Raw genomic sequence first — 27392 nt, 5'->3', positions numbered from 1 at the left:
GTACATAGTTCTTCATTGGATTGATTTTATTTTTCATTTGACTTTGGACTACATTTTTTTGGATTAGGATTTGGTGTTTTTATTTTTTAAACAGACATGCAGCTTATCTTTTTTTCATTCCCATTGTAGTTTGTTTCATTTAATTTGCATTCTTATTTTTTTAATACAATTTTGTTTTCATACTTCACTGTGTGGTATCATCTCATTGCTTTCATGCATGTCATGTTGGGTGTTTTCCCATTCAATTGCAACCATTGTGTGTGACGGACATGGGTTCATTAGCTTTATGAACATTGGGGGTGTAACATGTAATTTCCTTTTCCATGTGGGTGAATGGGTTACTTGGTTGGGCTTTTTGGCTGTGGAGGCTGACCATGACGCACATGATTGGGGATTGTGAGGACCTGGTGGAGGCTGCCCATGGTGGCTGGGGGGTGGGGGGGTGGGAGACATGGGTGGGAGCCTGGTGGGGGCTGCCCATGGTTGCTGGGGGGTGGGGGTGGTGGGAGACATGGGTGGGGGCCTGGTGGAGGCTGCCCCTGCACTGCTGGGGGGTGGGGGTGCAGGGGGACATGAGTGGGGGCCTGGTGGTGCTGCCCCTGCACTGCTTGGCGGTGGGGGGGTGGGAGACATGAGTGGGGGCCTGGTGGAGGGTGCCCCTGCACTGCTGGGGGGTGGTGGTGATAGGGGACATGAGTGGGGGCCTGGTGGAGGCTGCCCCTGGATGCTGGGGGGTGGGGGTGCAGGGGGACATGAGTGGGGGTCTGGTGGTGCTGCCCCTGCACTGCTGGGGGGTGGGGGGGGTGGAAGACATGAGTGGGGGCCTGGTGGAGGGTGCCCCTGCACTGCTGGGGGGTGGTGGTGATAGGGGACATGAGTGGGGGCCTGGTGGAGGCTGCCCCTGGTGGCTGGGGGGTGGGGGTGGTGGGAGACATGAGTGGGGGCCTGGTGGAGGGTGCCCCTGCACTGCTGGGGGATGGGGGTGGTGGGAGACATGAGTGGGGGCCTGGTGGAGGGTGCCCCTGCACTGCTGGGGGGTGGGGGTGGTGGGAGACATGGGTGGGGGCCTGGTGGTGGGTGCCCCTGGTGGCTGGGGGGTGAGGGTGGTGGGAGACATGAGTGGGGGCCTGGTGGAGGCTGCCCCTGGTGGCTGGGGGTGGGGGTGGTGGGAGACATGAGTGGGGGCCTGGTGGAGGCTGCCCCTGGTGGCTGGGGGGTGGGGGTGCTGGGTGACATGAGCAGGTGTGCAGGGTAGTCCCCTGTGGTGTGTGCTGCCTGCAGGGGCCGTGGAGGGTGTACAGGGAATACCTGGGAGCACACAGCCAAATCGCATGTAGATTTTCCCGCGTACCCCTGTCATACACGTGCCCAGCCAAATCGCGTGTGGAACTTCCCGCGCACCCCTGAAATCCACGTACCCGGCCAAATCGCGTGTGGAACTTCCCGCGCACCCCTGAAATCCACGTACCCGGCCAAATCGCATGTGGAACTTCCCACGCACCCCTGAAATCCACGTACCCGGCCAAATCGTGTGTGGAAATTCCTGCGCACCCCTGAAATCCACGTACACGGCCAAATCGCATGTGAGACTTCCCGCGCACCCCGGTATACACGCACATGTATTTTTTGTCAGCGGGTGTCCGTGTTTGTGGGTACCCCTTTGCACGTCATTTGTCCTGGAGGGCCACAGTATGGGACATTCATCATGGCAGTATATAGGTGCTATTTGTTGGCGCACCTTTTGGCGCACATTTCTTACAGGCGCAGAGACGCTACCACCTGCTTTCTTGTGGCGGTCGTGTTTGTGCCTGTGCGCTGGTTTGAGCGTGCGCTTTTTTGCCCTATTCTATTCCATGAATACGTGTTGTAGGCGAGCGTGTGGGCGTTCCGCGCTATGTGCGATTTTCGCTGTGGCCTGTGCGATTTTCGCTGTGACCTGGCGCACGCAGTTAGATGGCCTGTGCGCCAACGTGCACCGCGCACTTTTTTATCGCACATCCGATGGTTTTCTCACGCACGGCCTTCCATGAATCGATGTGCGCTGCTTTTCGTGCGATTTTCGCACTTGCACTGCGATTTTCGCTATTCCACTGCGATTCGCACGTTTCTGGCCACTTGCGCCGCGCTAATTATTCCATGAATCGGCCTGTAAATGTATTATGTATTATAAAACCCTTAATACAGCATTTTCAAATTGTATCCTCTGGATTTTCTTTCTGAGATGAACTGTTATGGCATATTTTACTGGCATTTATGAAAAAGTAGGTATGATATGTGTTATTAAGTAGATAGACTATTTTTAGTGCAGTCAGTCTATCTTACTGTGGCATGGCCTTTTTTACTGGGCAGGATTGATAAAGTAGGCATGATATGTGTTATTGAATATCTAGACTGTCATTTTGGTGCAGCCATTCTATCACACTGTGGCATGGCATTTCTTAACCGGCATCTATACATAAAGCAACCATGATATGTGTTATTACATTGCTAGACTGAAATATTTTGGTGCAGCTAGTCTAGCTATCATTTCCTACTGCAGTGTGGCATTTTTACTGGATATCAATGATAAAGTAAGCACGAAGAGTGCTATTACATGGCTAGACTACCATCTGGAAATGTATTATAAACTAAGCATGGGAGGATTATTTTATATTTATTGTGTTATGTTTATAATTAATATATAATCAATCAAATGAAGGGAAAAACAAACTATAAATGGCACAACTAGTGTACCCTAAGATAACAGTATCTTTACGCAACCACTTAACAAATGTGGGCTGCGTACCGTGTATTCAATAGCAAACGAGTTGTTTCCTAAAATTTCATTTTTTTAATCATTTTCTTATTCAAGCACAAGTAACAAAAACATTTAAAAACACACATACACAACATAGCAATATACAATAATAAAATTAGTCCACCTCACAAAATCAAATCCATAATACTTGATGAAAAGCAGAGTGACAACTCAATTTCTCTTATTCCGCACTATGTCAACGAAGCTCAACTTATATAAGTTTCTGTCCTGAATGTTGCAAGTAACTGGACATTCTTCAGGGGCAGAAATGTGTCTTGTGCTTCAGGTAGATCTTTTTCATTCCTCTATACAACAGATTCCTATATCTAAGGGTACACAAAAGGACATACACATTACTATATGGCCATCTTAGGTCTGATTATTCAACCTAGCCAAACCCTAATCACCAATAGGGTGGAATGGTATGCAGTTAATAATATACCTGAACCGATAGTCTGTTGAGATAAATATCTTCAAACTTTGTAGCAATTTCAATTCTTGCTCTTCACTTTTCTAGCAGTTTGAAGGGTTCACTCAAATAGGCAGGTACCTAAAAGCAGTTACAAAAATGCTAACCTTAGTAAAGAAAATGGTATAGCATTCACCACTCCCTCAACAGGGTAGACCATAACAAAGGGGACAGAAATACTCTGTGCCCACCCGTAGAAGTAAATGTGTATCTTCTCGTAGAGGAAATAGGTGGGGAGTCTCCAAGTATCAGGAGCTATCCCTCAGTGATGGACATTTTATTTCTAAAAAGGGGGGTGACACAGAGGCACTTGATGAGTTTAAATTATCTGCGAGGTAATATACCTACACACTCTGAAACCCAAAATCCCCTTACCTTGCTCGAGCTGGCTGATTTCTTACAGTCAGAAAAAACAGCGCCACTTAGGGACATTCAGTCTCTAGTGCCTTCTACTCCATGTAGATAGTCCAGTGAAGAAGGAGTGATACCTAGTGAAAATGAGGAAACCAATGTTGGTGGTCAAAGAGGAAGAAATATGAACACTGCAATGCAAACGGGTCGAAATTCAAGAGGGAATCAAGGTGCAAGGAATGGGTCGAGACGCCCAGCTTTTTTAGGCAGAGGGAACAGTCGGCAGGAATGGATAACAGACCGGATGCAGACGTGCAGCTACCGGGGTTGGTAGTCAATTTATCTAGTGAGATTCTATCTAAGGATGAATGGTGCCTGAATAAAGGTCTGAATTTTGTGGTGTCTAAATATCACAGCCCATTTGAATTTAGATTGCAATTTAACGCTTTTGTGTGCAAGGTGCATCTGAAAGAATTTTTTGAAGATCAACCCACCAGTATACACACTAATTTAAGAGGTCTAAGAAATCCTTTCACCTTTTGCCCTCCCTATCACACGCATTCTCCCGAATTGTTGGTTTTTGAAAAGAAGGTCTTACAAGATTTGGAAAAACTCGAAACCAAAGGTATTCCTAAGAATTCTAATTTGAGTCAGCAAGAAATCGCTATGTTGCGAGGTCTTGAGAAAAATGACAAAATTGTTATTCGTCAGGCAGATAAAGGAGGGGCGATTGTGAATTTGAATAAAAATGATTACATTGAGGAATGTCACAGATTATTAGCAGATAACACCAGCTATCGGAAAATCGATCAAGATCCAAGTCCTGGACTTATTAGAATCATAAGGGAGAAAGTTGACAAAGCAGTAGATCTGCAGTTGATTAGCAAACAGGAAGGAGATTACCTGACTAGGGAAACAGCGAGAAGTCCTATCGATTACATCTTACCTAAGATGCATGAAAACAAGGAGAAACCTCCGGGTAGACCCACAGTGTTGGGTGTCAATTCCATTTTGGAACCTTTGTCTAAATACGTGGATTTCTATCTATGTCAATTTGCAATGAGATGCAAAGCTATGTACAGGACACTGGAGATGCTATTGTAAAAATTGAAGGACTGACTTTTGGTCCTACCAGAGACGTACTAATTTGCATAGACATAAAATCTCTGTACACACATATCCCACAATGAGCCACTCTAGAAGTTGTGGAGGAAACCTTATTACAACGTGAAGACAATCACCCTGTGAGCAATGTCTTTATTTTATAGTGTGCTGAAGCAGCTTTGGTAATATTTTTTTCTAATTCTTGGGGCAATTCTGCATACAGGTGGAAGGCACTGCCATGGGTGCAGCCATGGCCCCAAATTTGGCTAATTTGTACGTTCATATGGTGGAGCAAACTGTGATTTATTCTGGGGTCAATCCATTCAAGCATCAAATAGTACAATGGTTGAGATATATCGATGTATTTATGGTGTGGCATGGGTCTATTGATGAGGCAAACAACTTTTTGGTGTGGTTGAATCCTCAGAATAGATACCTTAAATTTGCGGCTTCCATGAGCTCCATTGAGGTCAACTATTTGGACTTGACTATCTGTCACAAAGACAACCAGCTATGGGTCAAACCTTTTGTGAAAAACACTGACAGGCATGCACTTCTTCATTATAAGAGCCATCATGCCAAGCATTAATGCGACAATCTGCATTTTGGGCAATTTTTATGTCTTAAACGTAATAGTAGTACGAGACATGATTATGAAGAAGGAGCAAACATGTTAATGGACACATTGATTCATAGAAGTTACCTTGTGAAAATTGTTAAACAATCGGCTAAGCGAGAATTTAATGATAACTGTGAAGCTCTCTTTGAAAAGAAAAGTAAAGACAAACATGAGACCCCGTTGGTATTTTTCAACACTTTTAGTAATGTGTCCTACAAAGTGAAGAATATTATTTGCAGGAACTGGAAATAGATCATGACTATTCCGCCACCATTGGTGGCTTTAAAAAAAGCACTAACATCCGCAATCTTGTAATGAAAAATTATATACACAGATTGTCAATTCTAATGCCACACAAAGTACACTTGGCCTCATTACAACCTTGGTGCTAAGTGCACCAACTTTACCACCATGGTGTAAACTCCGTTTACACCATGGTGGATGGCGGATTTACCGCCCCATTCCAAGGTGAGTGGGGCGGTAAATCCCCATTTCCCATTTTCCCTTCCCCATTCCCATTTTTGCCCCATAGGGCATAATGGGAGTGGGGAAGGCGCTAATTACGCCGCCGTAAATTACGGCGGCGTAATTAGCACCATGGCAGGTTAGCGCCATGGATTTTAACGCCTGCTAAAAGCAGGCGTTAAAATCAGAATCAGGCGTTAAGGTTTAACGGTGGCATTAACCCTTAACGCCTGAGTTGTAATGAGGCCCACTGTGGGGTTTGCATTAAGTAGTGGGACACCATCCTTGTGGTGAATGTGTAATGTGCCCTTTAACACGTTAAATGACTTCTGTAAATCTCGGTCTGAATTCTGAATGAACATTGAAAGAACACACTAATTGCAAAAGAGAAAATGTAATTTACATGATTAGATGTCTGTGTGCCTTGTTGTACATAGGAAAGACTAACAGGAAGTGCACGACTCGCATGATTGAGCATAAGAGCTGTTTAAAGAACCATATTGACAAAGCACCCTTACTTAAACATTTTGATGAGATGGGTCATTCTTTCATGGAATTTGAATGGTGTATCCTAAAGTGGTTAAAGCGAGATCACAGGAAGAAATCAATAGAAAATTGATTAATTTGGAGCAGAAACCTATCTCCTTAACAAACAGCCAATAATTCCTGTAATTTTATGGCCCTGTGCTCTTTGGTTATGGAGTTTTGCACTTACTGTCATGATAATCAAATTCAGTAGTCAGCATTATGGTGCCATTGAAGGTAGCTAATGGGCATTAAATTGGAACTGCATAGTACATAATTACATCCTGTACTAAAGTATTATGTTGTTGCATGTATCAACCTGTGGTTTGTTGTTGCAATGTGTGTTGACATTTATACTTGAAAAAAGAGGAGCCAGGTGTCATCTAGGCTAACTGTTTGTAATCATCTAGGCATATTAGAGGTTTCTGTTGAGCATTCTCTATTTGTAGAAACACTCAGATGGTGTGTTTTGGGCACGTAGCACGTCAGCTGGGGATAACCCCTCTAGTGTAGATGACAAGGCGATTCCTTATCCAGATTTAGGGAGATTTTAACCAGCCTCCACAGTGCCTTTATGCAGGCTCTGTTTTTGTAACTCCCCGTTGCCATAACCTAACTAGGTGGTCCGGGTGACATTGTGTGGGATGACGCGTGACATCATCAAGCAACATACAGCATAACGAAGTCATCACGTTACGCAATGATGTGAAGCAATGCGTTTGTTTGTCAGACTGCAGTTGCTGGTCTATTATATCTACACCCGTGGGGCTACTGTAGACACATTTCTATACTGCGGTGTCTACTTTTTGAAGGTAAGAGAGAGGGTTAGATCTATTTGGAAATTAGCATGGCTGTTTTTTGCATCAGAGATATTGGGCCTCATTCCGGGTTTGGAGCTAACCATGGAGCAATTAGCTCCATGGTCGCCTCCGAAACCGTCCCAAATCCGGCATGGTGAATGGAGTAATTACCGGTCCATTCCAGGGTTGGAGGGACCGGTAATCCCCTATTCATCTTTTGCCCTTCCCCATTCCCATTTCTGCCCCATAGGGCTCAATGGGAATGGGGAAGGAGGTAATTACGGCACTGTAAATTACGGTAAAGTAACTACCTTCGAAGTACCTTTGCGGGTCCTGTACTTTACTCCTGCTAAAAGCAGGAGTTAAGGAAGGACCCACAAAGGGACCTCAGAATACGGAGGTAAGGGATTACCGGCATCGGCACCCTTACCGGTGCTGGTAATTCCTTACCTCCAACCTCGGAATGACCCCCATTGTCACTATTGATGCCGTGTAAAGGCTAACACTGCCTCCTGGGTCTTTTTGATTACTCATTTAGGCTGGGGATATGAAATTCTTGCCCTGGACTACATGGAGTGGAAGGCACTAGAGACTGAATGTCCCTAAGTGGCGCTGTTTTTTCTGACTGTAAGAAATCAGCCAGCTCGAGCAAGGTAAGGGTTTTTGGGTTTCAGTGTGTGTAGGTATATTACCTCACAGAGACTTACAACTCATCAAGTGCCTCTGTGTCACCCCCCTTTTTAGAAATAAAATGTCCATCACTGAGGAATAGCTGCTTATACTTGGAGACTCCCCGCCTATTTTCTCTACGAGAAGATACACATTTACTGCTACGGGTGAGCACAGAGTCTTTTTGTCCCCTTTGTTATGGTCTACCCTGTTGAGGGAATGGGGAATGCTATACCATTTTCTTTACTAAGGTTAGCATTTTTGTAATTGGTTTTAGGTACCTGTCTATTTGAGTGAAACCTTCAATCTGCTAAAAAAGTGAAGAGCAAGAATTGAAATTGCTAGAAAGTTTGAAGATATTTATCTCAACAGACAATTGGTTCAAGTATATTATTTATTAACTGTATACCGTTCCACCCTATTGGTGATTAGGGTTTGGCTAGGTTGAATAATCAGACCTAAGATGCCCATATAGTAATGTGTATGTCCTTTGTGTACACTTAGAAATAGGAATCTGGTGTTTAGAGGAATGAGAAAGATCTACCTGAAGCACAAGAAACATGTCTGCCCCTGAAGAATGTCCAGTTACTTGCAACATTCAGGACAGAAACTTTTATAAATTGGGCTTTGTTAACACAGTGGGGAATAAGATAAATTGAGTTGCCACTGTGTTTTTCATCAAGTGTTTTGGACTTGATGTTGTGAGGTGGAATAATTTTATTATTGTATATTGCTATTTAGTGTATATGTGTTTTTTAAATTTTTTTGTTACTTGAGCTTGAATAAGAAAATGAATTAAAAAATGAAATTTTAGGAAACAAATTGTTTGCTATTGAATACACGGTACGCAGCCCACATTTGTTAAGTGGTTGCGTAAGGATACTGTTATTTTAGGGTACACTAGTTGTGTCTTTTATAGTTTGTTTTTCCCTTCCTTTGGTTGATTACATATATTGTATCCTCACTTGGTAGGAGGGATTATCACCTTAGTGTGGGGCAACCCTTGAATGAAATAAATGTTTATAATTAAAAAATTTCGCAATTCAGAGAATTTTTAAAACACGCAGAATTCATTCCATCTAAAATATTCCACACTAATGCTAGCAGATAAATAGCATTTCAATAACACACATTTAGATGGTTCAATTGATAGTCTTAAAACAGGTTGAGGATTCATAAATACTTTTAAAGTAAATCTTAACTACTACTATTGTAGGGGAAGAGGTGCACACACTTCTCAAAGATAAAAATAAAAAAACTAAACCTTAATATACCTCACTAAAACTTAAAATTACGTTCCACCAAACACTACAATGGGACAAATACCAAATTGCATAATCTATACGTAAAAGATTGCAAAAGAGCCAATTATATGGTTAAAGTACAAACGTGCGGACGACAGATCATGGAATCTTGTCTTTGCAAATTCATCCTCCGTGTACAATGAAGGGACCAAAACGAGTAATCAATCTAATATGCAATGCTAAAAGAGCAGGTCTCAATTGGCGTGCAGACTTCCTAAGTAGTAAGCTCAATTCACTGGCTGAGTGGAATCAATGCTGTAGGCTGAACAAGAATTGGCAAAATGAGGAATGTCACCTAATTTGGGGAATATCTCCTCTAAAAAGGCAATTTGTGCAATTGTCAGAGATGTTTGTTTTCCATTCATCAATCTCCCACAAAGGTTATGTGAAATTACATCTGAAGTAGAATGAATGAATCTTTCAAAATAAAACAATTGTCTCTGTAATAAGTAGGGACAATCCAGGATTAGATGGCAGAGTATTTCCAACTTGTTTATTTACAAAGTCAACATGTAGGCCTATCTCTAGGTAGTGCTAGATGAGGAGACATCTAGCCTATGAAGACAATTACATCTAAACCTTAGGCTCCACATTCTATGGTTCCAGGTAGGAGATTTGGAAACATAAGCCATCAGGGACTTGGAACCTAGAGAGGTTTTTTCATTCTCTTCATAGAGCTTTACATTAGTTAGACTTTCTCTGTTTTCTATATAATCCCACGCTGTTAGCTTCTTCCTCATTAATGAGGGGTGAGATGTTAAGTCACTTCCCAGTTCAACTAAAATGTTTCACAGGTCCTCATGAACTCTTTCAGAGAGAAATCCAAATCTGAAAAGAAATCAACTCCCAACTCCTTCCTCTATAATCTTAGTCTAAAGAAGCAGTTTATTCCATTTGTGTGTGAACCACCAATAATTTAGATACAGCTCTATAGGTATTGATGGGAGAAGACCCAAGACAGCATGCCAAATGTTCCCCTTGAAAACATAAAGCCATTTCCTGTTCTTAATTGATAACAGCTCCCGGCCATGCATATTAGTCGGTATCACTTTGGCTTTGTGAATTCTATTAGGGGTCTAAGGGAATAATAATATTTAGGCCGGATGATTTTGCTCTGAGTGATAAAAGACTCAAATAAACTAGATGTTCTACTCCTCTATCTGGTTCCATTTACATACCACCTCAAATCTTTGTACTTCTACTTTTCACTATAGGTCAAAATATGAGCCTTGTCAGGATTGATCTCTAATCTATTTTCCATGGCATTCACTCCGACCTGATTTAAACATCTTTGTAAACCAATAAGAGTGGAGTCAAGAAGGATCAGGTCATCTGCATAGGCATTCCACCCTACTTCTAATAAGCCTAACTTAGGTGGAAAGAGGGGGACTTCAGAACAGTTGCCTGAAGATTTGAGATGTAGAGGTTGAACAGGATTGGAGCTAACACACACTCCTTTCTTAAACCTTTCTCAACCAGTACATCCCTTGAAAGTGCCCCATCAGAGTTCAAATGCACTCTTAGGTTATTATTGGAATAGAACAGCAGTAACACATTTAAAAGACCTGGCAGTATGACCCAGTTGGAGAGCTTGGACCAAATACCTCTATCCACCTTAGCAAACACAGCAGGCAAGCCCGACCTTGTCGGGTAGAGGTGGGCGTGCTGTTCTGCAAGCTGCAAGATGGCCATGGCCTGAGAGCACTCCGTTGGCAGACCTACATATTTTCCAAATAGCATCCTTTTTCCATGCAGTTCGGGGGTTCATTTAAAAAGATTCATGACCAGCATTGCTCACAGAGATTGGTGCACAGGTGGAGGGCGCAAGGTGGGGAGGAGTGCAAAAAACACCAGAGAAACAAAAACACCTGGAGCTGCATGAAAGTGGAGCGGGTGCAGTGCTTCTTGCTTCCTATTGAGGATAGGTCAGAAGCGCTGGTGAGGGGCTGCTATGGACCACCTAGGAGTGGTGCTCCTTACAGTGAGTGGCTGCAGTGAGCCTATGCAGAGAGGCACAAGGTTATGGCTGGGAGAGGAGGAGTAGCGGCTTTCGTGTGGGTCTTCTAGAATATGCACACTGCTGCGCTTTGCGGCTGGCTCTGATTTCCCCTTTCACTAACCCCCTTCCCCTCTGGTTCATTACAGTTCCTTGAAAGCATATTGCCTTACTTTAAACCACCTAGGTGGGGCTGTCCCCTTCCCAACACTATAAAAGGTCCCCATCTAAGAAAGAGAACTGTAAAAAGTTGTTCCATTGAGTATGTGACTAAGAAAATCCCCATGTGACCACATGGGAAAGGAAACCCAGTGAATCTATCCCCTGTGTGTGTCCAGGCTAATACCTATCCGAATGCAATGAGACGATACATCATTCCAATCCACCACGAATGTCCTAAAGCAAATACATACTGTGAATGTGTGATGTGTAAAAATCTATGTCCAGCTACCTCAAACTGTCTTACTTACATCACAGGAGTTGATAAACGTTCATATCACGGAATTGACGTCCTGGAAAACATGGAATTGGGATTCTCAAAAAGTTGACTAGTACTGCTGCGCAATAGTCACGGGTTGCTGTAAAGTGAAGTGACAAGCGAGTATAAAGGGTTCAATCGCTACATTGCGCGATGAGTTCGTTACATGGTTCTAAGAACTCTGTGGCAAAAAGAACTTACTACGATCATAGGCTCAGGGGTTCAATTCCAATAGAACACGATATGGCATACTTTGCTGCAAGGAAATGCTGGCAACAAAACATTCTGGAGTATACAGACTGGGTGGTACAGAAGCCGGCCTCTGGCCTGAAGAAATAGAGAGTGGACTAAGGTTACCGCGGCTGAAAAGGCCACAGAGTTCGGGAACGGGTACATGGATATAAATAACAGACTGTGGTGGGCTCCTCGATGTATTGAGAAAAAGAATAGCCATTGAACATTTTGAAGAGAAAATATAAGAAGCAGTGGAGAAGGGAAAAGTGAAACCATAAGAAGTAAACAAAATAAAGCGTGAAATGTCCACAGAACAACTAAACTGTGATTGTTCCCAGGAATCCATCTATCATAAAAGAAAGTAGGTGAGAGGAGAACTAATATTACAAACATATTTGATCATATATTATCTGATATGCACAAACATACGTAAACATCAATTAAATCCTATTTAACAATGGGTAATGAATGAAATTCAAGTTAAGTTTAGACACCTAAATTTCGTATGTATACATCAAAAAATTGTAAATATCAGGACATCTTCCTGCACAATCGTTGGTAGTTGTAAACGGTACAAAAATTAAAAATCAGAAACCAGCATAATTTGAACACATCTTAAGTGAGACGTGATTCAACAATATATAGGGAGGATGAGCCGAAATACTCATGGAGAGGCTAACAGATCTCACTTGTTTCCAGTATCTCTTACACCACTCATTCCATTCAATATATTGGCAGCCAAGAAGGCATAGCAATAATAGCTATACAATTCACATACTGTGGCTCACTGGTTTACAAAAAACAGTGAAGACTGAACTCTTTGTTGAGTCCTTTTGGAAAGAGCATTCTAAGCGCTCAAACCAATACATTTCTCTTTGCAGTAATCGCTTGGCTATCTCTCCTCCCCTATGGGAACTTTTTACAACTTCCAGTATCAAAAATCTCAACTGAGAAATGTTGTGACGTTGACTATTAAAATGTCCTGCTACAGGTGATTTACTATTGCTTGGACCGATGTTGTATTTCTGCTCCAGCCGGTGTCCAGTAATAGTTTCGAAAAAAAAAAGGATCGAATGCCCTTTTTTTCGAAACCAAAAGGACCGGAAAAAAAATTCGAATGCTTTTTTATTTATTTATTTATATATTTGTTAGTTTAGTATGCATACAAAAGTTTGTTTATAAAAGAAAACAGGGGTTGGGGGGAACCCCCCATACATTTTTTTTAGAAAAACTATAAAAAAAAGTCTTAACTTTCTTTTTCGGTGCTTTTGGTATTGGAAAAAAAGGCATTCAATCCTTTGTATTTCAAACAAGTCACCTACAACCTCCAGCCACTGTTCCCTTGCAATCTGTTTGGTTTAGCCAATCTATAAAATGCTGCAAGGGCATTTGATGCAATAAATAACCCACAATGAGGTGCAAGTGGCATAATGTTTAAGTGCTATTTTTTTCTCCACTATGGGGATGTGAAATACTTTTGCTCATAATCACATTGTTACATTTGCTGTACGAGAGACATGGTTAAGTGCCCTTCTTTCGTGCCTGAATTGATCTCTGGGTGTCTCTCGAAGAATTTTCAGCCCTTACCAATCTGTCTCTCAAATTTCCTCCTCTTTGATATGCCATCATAGGTGGCTTAGGAAATAATTTCAACAGTTGTGGATCCAAGTGCAGGCATTTCCAATGTATTTTGGTGATTTATTGCAATGTGTGCGCTCTGTCTTGAAAACCTAGAGACATACCGTAGTGGACTGTCATTAGAATGATTTTTATGATGTAAAAGTAAGTCCCTATCCACAAGATCCGACCTTTCAATGGCTTCTTCCAAAACTTCTTTTTTTGTCAATATTGTAACTTTGCTCTATCCACTGAGTATCCTCTGTCAGCCATCAACTGCAATAATATGATGGAATCTTCCCTGCACTGTTGCTCGGTGTAGCTACACACCATCAAGTCATACACATAATGAATAATGGTGGCACCTGAATATTACCCAAATCTTCATTCAAAACTCTGTTAAAAATACTGGGAGATTCATAGTACCCTTGTGGGAGCCTAGTATGTTGGAACCCCCTACTGGAAAACGTAAATGCAGTGAGATATTGAGAATCAGGATGTAATGGGACAGAGTAGAAAGCATTCTTCAGGTCCACAACAGTGTAATGTGCGTCCTCTGTGGGTATGTTACACAATATTGTGGCAGGATTAGGGACCATAGGAAACTCTGGCTGTACCGCAGCTTTAAGGGGGCACAAATCCTGTCTCATTCTCCCACTGACCCTGTTTGATTTATTCACAGGATAGATAGCCATATTGGAAGGAGAATTGGATGGAACTATAATGCCCTGGTGTACAAGAGCCATAATGGTGTCATAAATTCCCTCTTCAGCTGCTTTGGGTAAAGGGTACTCTTTAACCGTGGGCAACACTGCGTCTGGCTTCAATGTAATGTGAACTGGAGCAACACTCCGCAAAAGCCCTACATCATGAGGGTCACTCGTCCACAATTTGTCAGGTAGCTGAGATAAGTCCTCTTGTGCAAATGAAGGGGCACTCCGTACCAATATAATTGAGCATGGGACGTGTCAGTACTGTATCATTCTCTCACAGGGGACGCACATTTCCAATATTATCTCCCCATCGATGTCTCAAAAAGCTCCTCATCAGTAATGTCTCGTAAGGGCTGTGTCAGATCAACACACAAAATCGTCCACCACTCTCCCCTATCTGGGTATGTGGTGATCAACACAATCCTTTCCTTCACCACCAACACTTCCTCTATGTCAACCATGATGATGATAGTCCCTGCAACAAGTTCTTGGGGCTGGTTGGGTCTGAACAGGAATTCGGAGGGCACCCTCCAATACTGGTTGTCCACCTTCGGTACTGCACTGAGAAGTATTATGATCCCATAAATAAACAAATCAAGGGCCACAAGTATTCATCTTACAACTGCTTCATTTCTGAAAGCATGTGTGATTAACATGACCCTCATGAAACACATACCGGGGGACGAACACACTACTCCCTAATCAGTAAACAAGATGTTTATGTTAAGCTTACTTAAAATGTCTCTGCCCAGCAAATTAAAAGGGGTTGTGGTAGAAAACAACAATGGAGCACGTATCACCCTGTCACCTATTTTAAAAGGTAATTCTTTAGAAAATGGGACTGATTGTACTGCCCCAGAGAATCCCTGCATGTCCATTTTCTCACTTGCAAAGGTAATCCTTCCACACTAATACATGACTTTGTTGCACCTGTATCCACCACGAAATGAATGATTTATTGCCTATCTCCGCACCCACCAAGGGTTCCTCTTCTGGGTTGGTGGTGATCGATAGAACTGGGCACGATAGAGCTCTATGTGGGCTGTTCTAGTCTGGATGTGTGTTAAATCCTGGAAAAGCAAATGGGTTGTTAGTGTGCACTGTGCAATTGGGTACTTCGTTATTACTCTGCACTTGGGGGCTCTGCTGCTGCCAGTCCAGTCATAATGTCGAACCAACTGTCGCAGTGTTGAGATCGGCATCCATGTCACATCTGCCAATCAGGCTTCCACATCCCGGTGTCACATTCATCCATGTTGCATCACTGTTGCACCCTTGTCAAATACACACACATGCACATGTACACAGTGCAGATACATGCAGCTGAAATCAACATCCATGTGTGACATCACGAACATGCCTACTTACATACACATTCATTCAAACATGTGTGCCCACACATCTGCATTTGGCATGCAAGCCTACACACACAAGCACCATCCATGTCTCACACATGAGAGCCCTCGCATGTGTTAGCCTCACGGCCCTGTACACCCCCCCATACTTGGCCCCATAAAAACACATGTACAACCTGCACACTACTGGCACACCACCACACCCCCAGTTTACAATCAGGATACATGTACAGTTGCCGCTCGACTCCAGACGGGTCTGGCTCACAAGGAACTGGACGTGGAGCGCTGGGGATATGCGTTCCAGGACCCTCATCTGATCTTCTGACAAGTGGCCCCGGCGCCCCTTAGCATCCGCTGCCTCCACGAGGCTCCGTGCCTTGTTGAGGGTCCCGGACATGAAGTCCTCCCAGCGCTTCTTGACATGATGGAATAGTCGGACTGCCACCCCCTCCGCGTTGATGGCAGTCATGATGTCCGTCCAGATCTGAGTCCGTCCTTCCTTGTCGGCGCGCAAACCTCCGAAGAGGGCATCATACTGCCCCAGGACTTGCTCCACCAGGACACCAACTTCGGTGGCAGTGAAGCTGGTGCCCCTCTGCAACTCTGGCTGGGGGTTGCCAGTGGTGCCAGATGTTGCAGTGCCCGACATGACAACCCCAGAGGCAGGAGTGGGTGGGCAACTGGGTCCTGGGGCTGGTCTGTGGAGCGATGGAATCCCAGTCGGGAGTCTTCGGTTCCAGCAGGGGTGGTGACAGCAACAGCACCCCTGGCTGATGTGCAGGCAGAAAATGGCAGGGCACGTGGGCAGCAGGCAGTCAGGCAGCAGCAGATGGCAGGTGGTAGCGTGCTCAGGGCTCTGGGGGGCAGTAATTCGGCCTTCTGGGCAGGAGCGTGGTTTTCCGTGTGCTTACGCGTGGCCAGCTTGATACGGAGTGATTTGGCACGTGAAAATCCAGCACGTCTGCGTGTAATTCGAGGAAAGGGCCTTAGCTCGAATTCATTGGCCCAAAGGCCCCCAGCATGTAGGCACGTCTATGACGTTACACGCATGTGCGTTTTCCATTGCGCATAGAAAAAATAAACACGTCAGAGTGTCATAGCGTGTAATTGGTGGAAAGGGCCTCAGCGCGTATGTGCCTCTGTGACGTGCTTGCGCGGGTGTTTCCCTGTACACGGGTGCATGTTACACGTCCAATGACTGCACGTCAGAGTGTCAGCTCGTGTAATTGGAGGATAGGGCCTTAGCGCGTACACGCGGAAGTGACGCTGGACGTGTGGGCATGTTTAAAAGGTACATGTAGAACGCCATTTCTTTGTACGTGCTTTTCGTGGAGAGCGAGTGGGTGAAATCTGTACTTCTTGTCGGTTCACACGCAATTTACTTCACGGTGTTCCAAGTTCGTACTCCCTGTTACCTCTGACAGCTTTTTGTCTTTTTGTCTTTTTCCTGGGCCTGTTTCCTCAAACAGCGTTCACTTCTTCTGTTGTCCTGTCTCCTCAGACAGCGTGCAATTCTTCTTGGGGTGTTGCCAACGCACACACGCGCGTCTTTTTCATGCTATTTTTCCATGCAGACGGTGAGTCGCGCACGTATTTAACATCTATACTTGCCCCATGTGTCGCGTACCCCTTCAGAGGTCATTCTAGGCTGCGTGTGACACGCATACGTTCATTTTTGTGTTTCTGGGTGCCACAGCGTAGTGCAGATTTATTTTTCCACACACGTGGTCTAGGAGGGGTTGCGTGCACATTATCTCCCTTTTTTGGGGTGCGTGTGCATTGCGTGACCCGTCATATTCCCCCAGGGGTCACATACAGCCTTTCTAGAGCACTAGGGTACAAATTCCATCTAGTACCCTACCCCTTTGACCCCCAATTACCCAGGACAATAGTTTACTGCAACTCCCATACGCACAACAACATCAGTGCCATGGTTGGGAGGCGAGCACGTGGTAAGGGTGGCAATGGTGGCCGAGCCTCAAGAGGTGGCCGTGGTGGATACGGTAGGGGACGTGGCCGGGAATTGCAGGGTGCCCCTAGTCCCCCATGTGTGGATGACCAGTCAGGGACACCCATGCCCCACCCCCCCCTGGTTGAGGGTAACGTGGCTGACACTATCCCTGCTCAGCACTTGTTGGACCAGCCCATTGTGGCACCAGACCTGGCACAGGGTGACTCCATGGCTGACTTCCAGGTCAGCAGGTCTAGGCCACGTGTCGCGCTGCACGTTGGTGTCACCAGGACACGTGGATCAGGGGCAGCTATGTCATCTGCTGCACCGAGAGGCAGGGTGGGGAGGCTGCAGGGGCAGCTGCGGCTCCATTCACCCCAGCTCTCCACCCCAGCTCTGAGTCTCCCAGCCAGGACAGTGTCGGTCCCAGTCCATCCTGCTGATGTTCACCCTGACTACATCACACTTCAGCTAATGCCTGCACCAAGTCCCATGGTGAGTGTTCATTCCCACACTCCTAGTCCACAGTCCACCGGGGCTCCTGCCCCTAGAGTCCAGAGTGGCGTAGGACACTCAGGATCCCCACCACCTTCCAAGCGGAAGAGGAAGAGTGCTCGTCCAGTACAGGCTGATGCCCCAGACACGGCTACACAGTCCGGCCCGCCAAGGAAGCCCAGCTTCAATCAGGTCGAACTTGATGCACTTGTGGATTTTGTGTCCGCACATGACAGCGAAATGGTGATTACTGCAGGATGCAAGACCACACCTGCACAACATCTGGCACACTGGCAGACCATCGCGGACATCATAAGTGCCCTTGGATTCGTGAGGCGCACAGCTAATGATTGCTACAAGCGCTGGAATGACCTGAAGCGCAGGGCAAAGAAAAAGGTGGCCTCAAGTCATGCCGCAACTCTAGTGACTGGAGGTGGGTCTCCAGCAGAGGACATTGAACTCACCCCACATGAGTATGTTGCTGGGACCTACGTCACGGAGGGACAGATCCAAGGCGTGGGAGACCTGTCAGATTATGAGGCATTGTCCGGTGAGTGCACATGCATGTGTGTGTCATCCATGTGCATGGTGTGTGTGTGAGGGCTTCTGATTGAGTGCCAGGTGAGGGTGTGTGTGCCTGAGTGGTTTGGGTCACCCATGTGCTTCATCCAATACATTCTGCGCACCAGGATTTGGGTATTGCAGTATCCCTTCTGGCAACAGTAGACATTTAGCCCAACTTCACGCCAGTTGCCCTTGAAGTGTCATATTGCCACAACATTGTTGCGTATTATTCTGTGTTCATTCAGGCTGATTGTTTGCATTCCACCACTTTCACTAGGCATTTCTCAGTCCTATTGTCACATGTGTGACACGGCTATGGTACATGCCATCTGTGTTATGGCATGTGTCATGTATGTGTATTGGACATGCCAATCACAGGCCAATGTGTGATGGCACTGCTAGCCAGCATGCAGCAAATGTGTTGGTCTTCCATCATGGTGTCATCAATGTGTGCCATTTGCCTCCCCTTCATACGCAGTGACGGTGCATGCATGGGAGGGTTATAGTCATGTGGGACATGTGTCAATGAAGTACTGGTTCTGTTGCTTCTCAGCCCTAATTGTGTGCCATGGTGCTAATGCCTGTTCCCATTTCTTTTCTTTCATGTCTTTGCAGGGGATGACACACTTGATACTGCTGGGGTTGTGGAGATGGTGCAGACCCAGGAGGGGTCTCAGGCCCGACCAGGCACCAGTGAGGGATGTGGTGTGGTGGTGGGTGAGAACCCACACTTGCTGCAGACCATTCTCTCAAGGGGTGTCTCTGGGTTCACCTTCCCCGAGCTCTATTCAGGTGTCGATTCAGATAATGAGACCTATGTGCCGTCGCAGCTAAGTGTTTCCGGGAGGGATTCTGTACTGTCCAACCCACCTGCACCAGGGGTAGAACCCTCAATGGGGATGTCAGTGTTGGTAGGTCTGCCTTTGGTGGTTACGGATGCAGGGTCACACTCCACAACATTTGATCCTGTTCCTGGGCCAGCAGATCAGAGGGGGAATGCAGTCCTGCAGTATCAGGCAGTGCCGGTACAACAAGGCGCAGTTTGCCTTGCCCCAGACAGGTGTGGTGCCCGCCGACACGGTGGCCGTACGCCACCTGGAAATACCACATGGGAGCAATCCATATACGGTATGGCAAGCCAACAGGCAGCATCATCTGAGATGATGGCTCAGGCCATGGATAGGGTGGCCACTTCCATTGTCCCCCAAGAAAGGCTGATGGAACAACTACAGCAGGCAACAGACTCCATTTGCCAGTCACACAGGGAGGACATGTTAGTGTCCAACAGGGACAGACGGGCGGCACTGGAGACTCTGCGAGAAGCCATTTCTATTGAGTCCCAGGGTCACAGGGAAGCCCTGAGGGTGGAACTCCGTCAGCTCAGGGTGACTCTTGTTGAGCTTGAGGCTTCAACTGACACGAGGACAGAACAGCAGCTGGAGCGGCTCACACGTACGCTCTCAGCTGAGATGCAGGCAACTCGGGAGGAGGTCCGGGCATCCCGTGGGTTGTTGCATGGGGACTTCCGCTCGATTATCCTCCAGAACCAGACCTTCCACACCCGCATGCTTGCTGCCATGGAGGACCAGACTAGGGCTTTGTGTGGGCTGCCTCCCATAGTACCACCACCTCCTGATGCAGCTGCAGAGGGTGAGGAGAGCGACAGCAGTGATTCTCTCACAATAGGGTAGCCGTGCAGGCCATGAGCCCATGGAGGTGTTTTATTTCCCCAAAATCCACACAGGTGGGTTTTGGTTTGCACCCTGTCCTCGGACCTCCTGGGTGGCCTCCCCCACCCCCCCCTGGCCCATACATGGCAATTTTTGATTTTTGATTTTTGAATGTTTTTAACAGTGTGTTGCCTTGTGTGGCTCCCGTGGGCATACGCTGTATTGTTGCTGGGCACATGCAGGCTTGTCCTGAATTTGGGTTAGATGCTTGGGTTTGTGTGACACACACCCCTCCTGCTTTCCGTTTCCATGGGCTTGCAAAGGGTGTGCCCAAGTGACATTGACTTACACAGTGACGTTAGACTCCCATTTGCTGTGTGGGCAGTCTGTAGTCAATACTGTGTATACATTCCTAGTGCATATTGTTGTTGTATTTTACACTGCATGGTGTATGTATATGTGCCTCTGTATCCATCTCATCCTCCAAATTTGCAGGTCCATTCCTCATGTCTTCACAAGGCGGTCTACTTTGGAAATGGAGTCCATGTTGTAAGCAGTGCACATACACTTTTGCGTGGTGCTAACACTGTACAGTTGGAAGTGGTTGAAGTGCTGCCATTATCAGGTAGTGAGACTACCAATTTTTTAAATCCGTACTGTCATGCTTATGGTAGGTTTGAGGATGTGTAGGTGATTTGTATTATTGCTAAATATTTTGTAATGTGTGTTGTTGGTCCTGGATTACTGTGAGCATTTCATGTGTGGCCGTTTCCATTAGGGACACTGTACTTTGTGACACTTGTGTCATGTTGTGGGGATTACTTTGTTTGCTCTCACATAGCATGACATGCCATGGTGTGTTGTGTGGCGGTGCCGGGGAGGGGTTGGGTGACATGGCACTGTTCTCATGTTGTATTTTGCAAGTGGGTATTCATTTTTGCTGCATAGAAGTGTGGCTTTTGATGACACTGCATTGGTGGTGTTTGTGTAGGTAGGGATGCACACATTGTGACACTTCCAGGTGAACAATCTCAGGCTGCTATGGTTCTGACAGTTGACTGTCCCTACATTCATCATAATTGTCAGAGTGAGTCATCATTGATTGTCAGATGGTATGTGCCAGGGCTGTGTGCACTCCACAGGGGTGTGATTTATATGTGAAGTAATTATCCACCAGCTGCGTACGGGCTGCCTCACCGCGTGCCCTTTCCCCTCCCATGCGCAGCGTGCGTGCATGTGGTTGGGGATGTGGGGGCACCGCCATGTCCACAGCCAGGCCCCGGTGTTTTGCAACATTGTGCAGGACACATGCTGCCACTATGATCCTGCACACTACTGGGGGAGCGTATAACAGCTGCCCGCCAGAACGGTCAAGGGAGCGAAAGTGTGACTTGAGCACTCCGAATGTGCGCTCCACTATGCCCCGGGTTGCAATATGTGCTGTGTTGTATCTTACCTCGGGAGGCGTGATGGGGTTCCGAATTGGCGTCATCATGTGGGTGCTCAGAGGGTAGGCACTGTCCCCTGGGGAGGTGGTGATGGGTATCATTAGTGGGGTAGTGACATTATTCTGTATCTGACATGCATGCATGTGCAGTGGCATTTATACTCAACAAGCAGCCAAGCATCGCCATGCCGCCCAGCTTCCATGTCCCGGTTTAGGGTTGACATCCTGTATATGACGCTGTCGTGGGTGGACCCTGGATAGTTGGCATATACTGAGGTGATGATTCCCTTGGCATCACATACTACCTGGACGTTGATGGAATGCCAGTGCTTGCGGTTTTTATAGATGTGCTCAGATGCCCTGGGGGGACGTAGAGCCACATGGGTGCAATCAATGGCACCTAGCACTTTGGGGAATTGTGCCACCCCGTAGAAATCCTCGCTGACAGCCTGCCTTTATGCAGGTGTTCTGGGCAGGTATATGTGCCTGCGGACTTATGGGCGTACAGTGATGATGGCCAACACCTGGTGTAGGCACCGTGACTGTGTGGCCTGTGACACCCCCCCCCCCACTATGGCACTTGTCCGCTGAAATGATCCGGTAGCCAAGAAGTGCAGTACATTGAGGACCTTCTCCAGGGGGCTGAGTGCTTGGGAGCACAGGGTGGGTGATGTGAGGTCATCCTCCCACTCACTGACCAGGTCGAGTATTGTGTGAGGTGGAAACCTGTACCTCCCATACACCTGGTCATCAGGCATACCAAAAAGGCTGGTTCTGGGTGTAAAGATTCTGGCCCTGACTATCCTCCTCCTCCTCCTGCGGTATCCAACGGCCACTGCTGCTAGGAACGCAATATTCATCCTGGCGTCTGGGCTTGTTTGTTGTTTGTGCACACTTTTATGCTGCGTGGGTCGACGTACGCCTGCTTCCTGCGAGTCGACGTGCACCTGCTTCATGCTGGCGTACGTGTTTCCGGATTGGACCGTCTTTTTTGGCGCGTTATAGGCGACCGTGTGAATCTTCCCGCCCACCCCAGGAATACACGTAACACGCTCTTCCAGGCCCAGTCGCGTGTAAATCTTCCCAGCAACCCCAGGAATACACGTACCACACTCTCCCAGGCCCAGTCGCGTGTGGAAGTTCACGCGAACCCTGTAATACCCGTACCCTGCTGATATCGCGTGTGGAAGTTCATGCGGACCCGTAATACACGTACCCTGCTGAAATCGCGTGTAAAACTACCCACGCACCCCTGAAATACACGTACCCAGGCCAATCGCACTGCTGGGGGGTGGGGGTGCAGGAGGACATGAGTTGGACATGAGTGGGGGCCTGCTGGGAGGTGCCCCTGGATGCTGGTAGTGGGGGTGCAGGGGGACATGAGTGGGTGTCATGATGCCTACCTCTAAGGAGCCAGGCCGGGCCCAGCAACCCCAGAGGCAGACATCATTTTCCCCAGGGAAGTCTCAGCGGGCCCAAGTCGGGGCCCTTTGGACTCAGTCCTGGCGCCTTAGGCGGCAGGCTCATAGCGGACCCTAGCCCTGGCGCCTTAGGCGCCAGGTTTATAGAAGAGGATATGTGTTTAAGTGCTTGGGTGCACACTTACCTGATGCAGACCTTGCTGCTTCATCCAGGCCCTCTTGAGGCCTGAATGGGACTACTTTACCTGTAGGACTACTTCACCACCCGGGTGTGGTCGGGGAAGGATACATACCTGATTGGTGGAAGGATACATACCAGGAACTTCTTCCAAGGCTATTTAAACCCCACCCGAACAGCCACACGTGCTTCGCGTTGTTCTGCACCTAGCAGCTGGACGCTCACCGTGTCAGCTCCTGCATCCTGACTTCAGCCACGCCTGCCAGCACCCTGGGACACCTGCAAGGGGAGAAAGGAAGAGAATAGGGGAAGAAAAGCCCTTACCTGCTAAATCTGCATCCCGGAGTCATTTCTCCAACGGCCCTGAAAAGGAAGACATCATTTTAAAGGCATTTCGCTTCGATCGCTGCAGCGCTGCATTTTACTCACCTTTGCAAGGCGCTTCCATCTTCAGCAGCGATCTTCCGGATTCAGGTACGTCCTGGCGCCTAGAGGAAAAAAGACAAGAACAAAGGTGAGAGGGAGAAAAGGAATAAGGAAAGCTCAGTTTCCTTTTCAGTCTTACCTGTTGGATTATTCTCACTGCATTTCGGGTCCTGCCGCTTCCTGGCATCTCCGGACCCCGGCCCCTATGGGGAAAAAAAAAAAAGACATTGAATGAGCGAATGCAAAGACATTACCTGAGCGCTCATCCAGAACTGTTTCACTTCGGGTCGGCGCCATATCTCCGGCACTCCGAACCCCAGCCCCTAAGGGGAAAAAGACATAAGCATTAGCGCTTGCTGCAATTAGACAACGAACATTATTATTAAGCTTGAACTTTTGAACAGAACTTTTACAGCGCCTTACCTGAACAGTCAAGCTTACCTGAACTCCCATCAATCCTCAATCCAGTGAAGTAACTGGGTTTCAACGCGCCCCTGCATCAGAAGCAGGATGGAGAGCTCATCCTTCCAAACCCTAAGGTGAGGCTTCACGGGGAATCATGGAGGAGGTATCGTGGAGGGTTGGAAGGGAGTGGGAGGCTTGAGCATTGTTCCACAGTTGGTAATACTCCCTTTTCACGCACAGGAGGGTATCCAACGAGCCAGGGAAGCCAGAATAGAGGGGCCCTTCCTGTCCATCTTCAGAGTTCTGCGCCTTCGACGCCGCGCCTCCGTGGGAACTAGGTGAGCGTTACAGTGGGGGACTGGTGGAGGGTGCCCCTGACTGCTGGGGGGTGGGGGTGCTGGGAGACATGTGTAGGGGCCTGGTGGAGGGTGCCCCTGACTGCTGTGGGGGTGGGGATGCAGGGGGACATGAGTTGGACATGAGTGGGGGCCTGGCGGAGGGTGCCCCTGGATGCTGGGAGGTGGGGGTGCTGGGAGACATGAGTGGGGGCCTGCTGGCAGGTGCCCTGCACTGCTTGGGGGTAGGGGTGCAGGGGGACATGAGTGGGGGCCTGGTGGAGGGTGCCCCTGACTGCTGGGAGGTGGGGGTGCTGGGAGACATGAGTGGGGGCCTGGTGGAGGGTGCCCCTGACTGCTGGGGGTGGGGGTGCTGAGAGACATGAGTTGGTCATGAGTGGGGGCCTCCTGGCAGGTGCCCCGCAGTGGGGGTGCTGGAGACATGAGTAGGGGCCTGGTGGAGGGTGCCCCTGACTGCAGGAGGGTGGGGGTGCTGGGAGACATGAGTTGGACATGAGTGGGGGCCTGGTGGAGGATGCCCCTGACTGCTGGGGGGTGGGGGTGCTGGGAGACATGAGTGGGGGCCTGCTGGCACGTGCCCTGCACTGCTGGGTGTGGGGGTGCAGGGGGACATGAGTGGGGGCCTGGTGGAGGGTGCCCTGACTGCTGGGGGCGGGGGTGCTGGGAGACATGAGTGGGGGCCTGGTGGAGGGTGCCCCTGACTGCTGGGGGGTGGGGGTACTGGGAGACATGAGTTGGACATGAGTGGGGGCCTGCTGGCAGGTGCCCCACAGTGCTGGGGCGTGGGGTGCAGGGGGACATGAGTTGGACATGAGTGGGGGCCTGGTGGAGGATGCCCCTGACTGCTGGGGGTGGGGGTGCTGGGAGACATGGGTGGGGCCTGGTGGAGGGTGCCCCTGACTGCTGGGGGGTGGGGGTGCTGGGAGACATGAGTTGGACATGAGTGGGGGCCTGGTGGAGGGAGCCCCTGACTTCTGGGGGGTGGGGGTGCAGGGAGACATGAGTTGGACATGAATGGGGGCCTGGTGGAGGGTGCCCCTGGATGCTGGGGGGTGGGGGTGCAGGGAGACATGGGTGGGGGCCTGGTGGAGGGTGCCCCTGACTTCTGGGGGGTGGGGGTGCAAGGAGACATGAGTTGGACATGAGTGGGGGCCTGCTGGCAGGTGCCCCTGGATGCTGGGGGGTGGGGGTGCAGGGCGACATGAGTGGGGGCCTGGTGGAGGGTGCCCCTGGATGCTGGGGGGTAGGGGTGCAGGGAGACATAAGTGGGGGCCTGGTGGAGGGTGCCCCTGACTGCTGGGGGTGGGGGTGCAGGGAGACATGAGTTGGACATGAGTGGGGGCCTGGTGGAGGGTGCCCCTGGATGCTGGGGGTTAGGGTGCTGGGAGACATGCGTCAGCCAATTCACGTGTAGTACTCCCCGGCACCCCTGAAATACACGTGGGCTGCTGGATTCGCGTGTGGAACTTCCCACGCACCCGGAGTACACGTACCCTGCTGAAATTGCTTGTGGAACTTCACGCGCACCCCGAAATACACGTACCCTGCAAATTTGCGTGCGAAACTTCCCGCGCACCTTGGAATACACGTACCCTGCTGAAATCACGTGTGAAACTTCACGCGCACCCCGAAATACACGTACCAAGGACAATCGCGTGTGGAACTTCCCGCGCACTCCGAAATACACGTACCCAGGCCAATCGCGTGTGGAACTTCCCGCGCACCCCGAAATACATGCACACGCTATTTTTCACAAAGCGGGTGTCCGTTTTTTTCGCATACCCCTTTGCACCTCATTTGTCCTAGAGGGCCACAGTATGGATCATTCATCATAGCTGTATATAGGTGCTTTTTGTTAGCACACATTTATTTCAGGCACAGGGACGCTACCTCCTGCTTTCTTGTGGCGGACTTGTTTGGCCCTGTGCATGTCTTTGCCCGTGCGCTGGTTTGCCCTATTCGCTTCCATGAATACAAGTTGTAGGCGAGCGTGTGGGCATTCCGCACTCTTGCGTCCTGTACTTCCCGCGTGACGCCCATATTTTCACGCGTTGTTCCCCATTCCGAGTGTTACGCCCGTGTTACGCCTACTTTTGTTATGTGCGCCGCGCTATGTGCAATTTCGCTGTGGCTGTAGCGCACGCTGTTGGAAGACCTGTGCGCCGGCGTGAGCCTCACACTTTTTCAGCACACATCCAATATTTTTCTCGCGCACGGACTTGCACTGCGATTCGCACATTTTGGCACCTCTGTGCCGGAATTTTCGCCGCACATTAATTCCATGAATCGGCCAGTATGTCTTTGTTACAACACCCCCTATATATCGGCTGAGGAGATCCCAGGGCATATACCACAACTACTTCTTGCCCTCTTGCCCCCTTACACTGGGTTGTGGGATTCCATGCCCACTAACTATTTGGAACCTCTATCTGTGTCCTTTTTCCTCATTATACATTGCTGTCTTCTTCCCGGGTAAAAAAAGGAAACCAATATACACTACCACATTGTCTTCCACTCTTTCCACTCGCTCTTCACTTCCTACACTCACACCATTCCCCTCGCCCTCAAAAACGCACACTCCCCTCCCTGACCCCACTTCTTTTTCTCTGCAAAAGATGCACTTACATCTAGGTGCTCTCTTGAAATCCTGGGTCACAGGGTCCCATCAACGGCCTGCCCATCAACAATTAGACCGAAAAATTACAACCCTCTAGGGAAAAAGGCTTGGTCCACACTTTTGTGAGAACAAGAGCTTTATTTTGCATTAAAAACGAATAGGGTGACAGTTACTATAAGCCTCTGCCGTAGAGCTCTATCTTCTTCAAAGCAAAAATCGTCATTCGTGATGTGTATGATATGCAGTGTTCATCACCCACACTCGTTGGCTACCGCCTATTTACATGCTAATAATCACATTTAGACCCTTGTTTCATTAGCGCCGTCTTCTCAGACTCCAACCTCTTCACAAGTGGGTGACAATCTC

The 27392-nt window shown here is 48.0% G+C and overlaps 1 protein-coding gene across 2 annotated transcripts in view; it reads right to left on the bottom strand.

The window, feature by feature from the left end:
* The window catches only part of LOC138581901 (uncharacterized), a 178609-nt gene that overhangs the window by 118274 nt on the left and 32943 nt on the right, over window positions 1–27392 (bottom strand). The window contains exon 2 of one of the 2 annotated variants that reach the window (XR_011304856.1): window positions 3639–3754. The exons of the other annotated variant lie outside the window; for it this stretch is intronic. The gene's annotated coding sequence lies outside the window, so the exon portion shown is untranslated. Of the gene's footprint in view, window positions 1–3638; window positions 3755–27392 lie in introns of those variants that run through there. 2 annotated transcript variants of the gene reach the window in all.

Source organism: Ambystoma mexicanum, chromosome 3q (assembly GCF_040938575.1).
Source record: "Ambystoma mexicanum isolate Mex_15411 chromosome 3q, UKY_AmexF1_1, whole genome shotgun sequence".
Classification (NCBI taxonomy): domain Eukaryota; kingdom Metazoa; phylum Chordata; class Amphibia; order Caudata; family Ambystomatidae; genus Ambystoma; species Ambystoma mexicanum.
The sequence above is the reverse complement of the archived record's forward strand: the minus strand, read 5'-3'. Positions and strand labels throughout refer to the sequence as shown.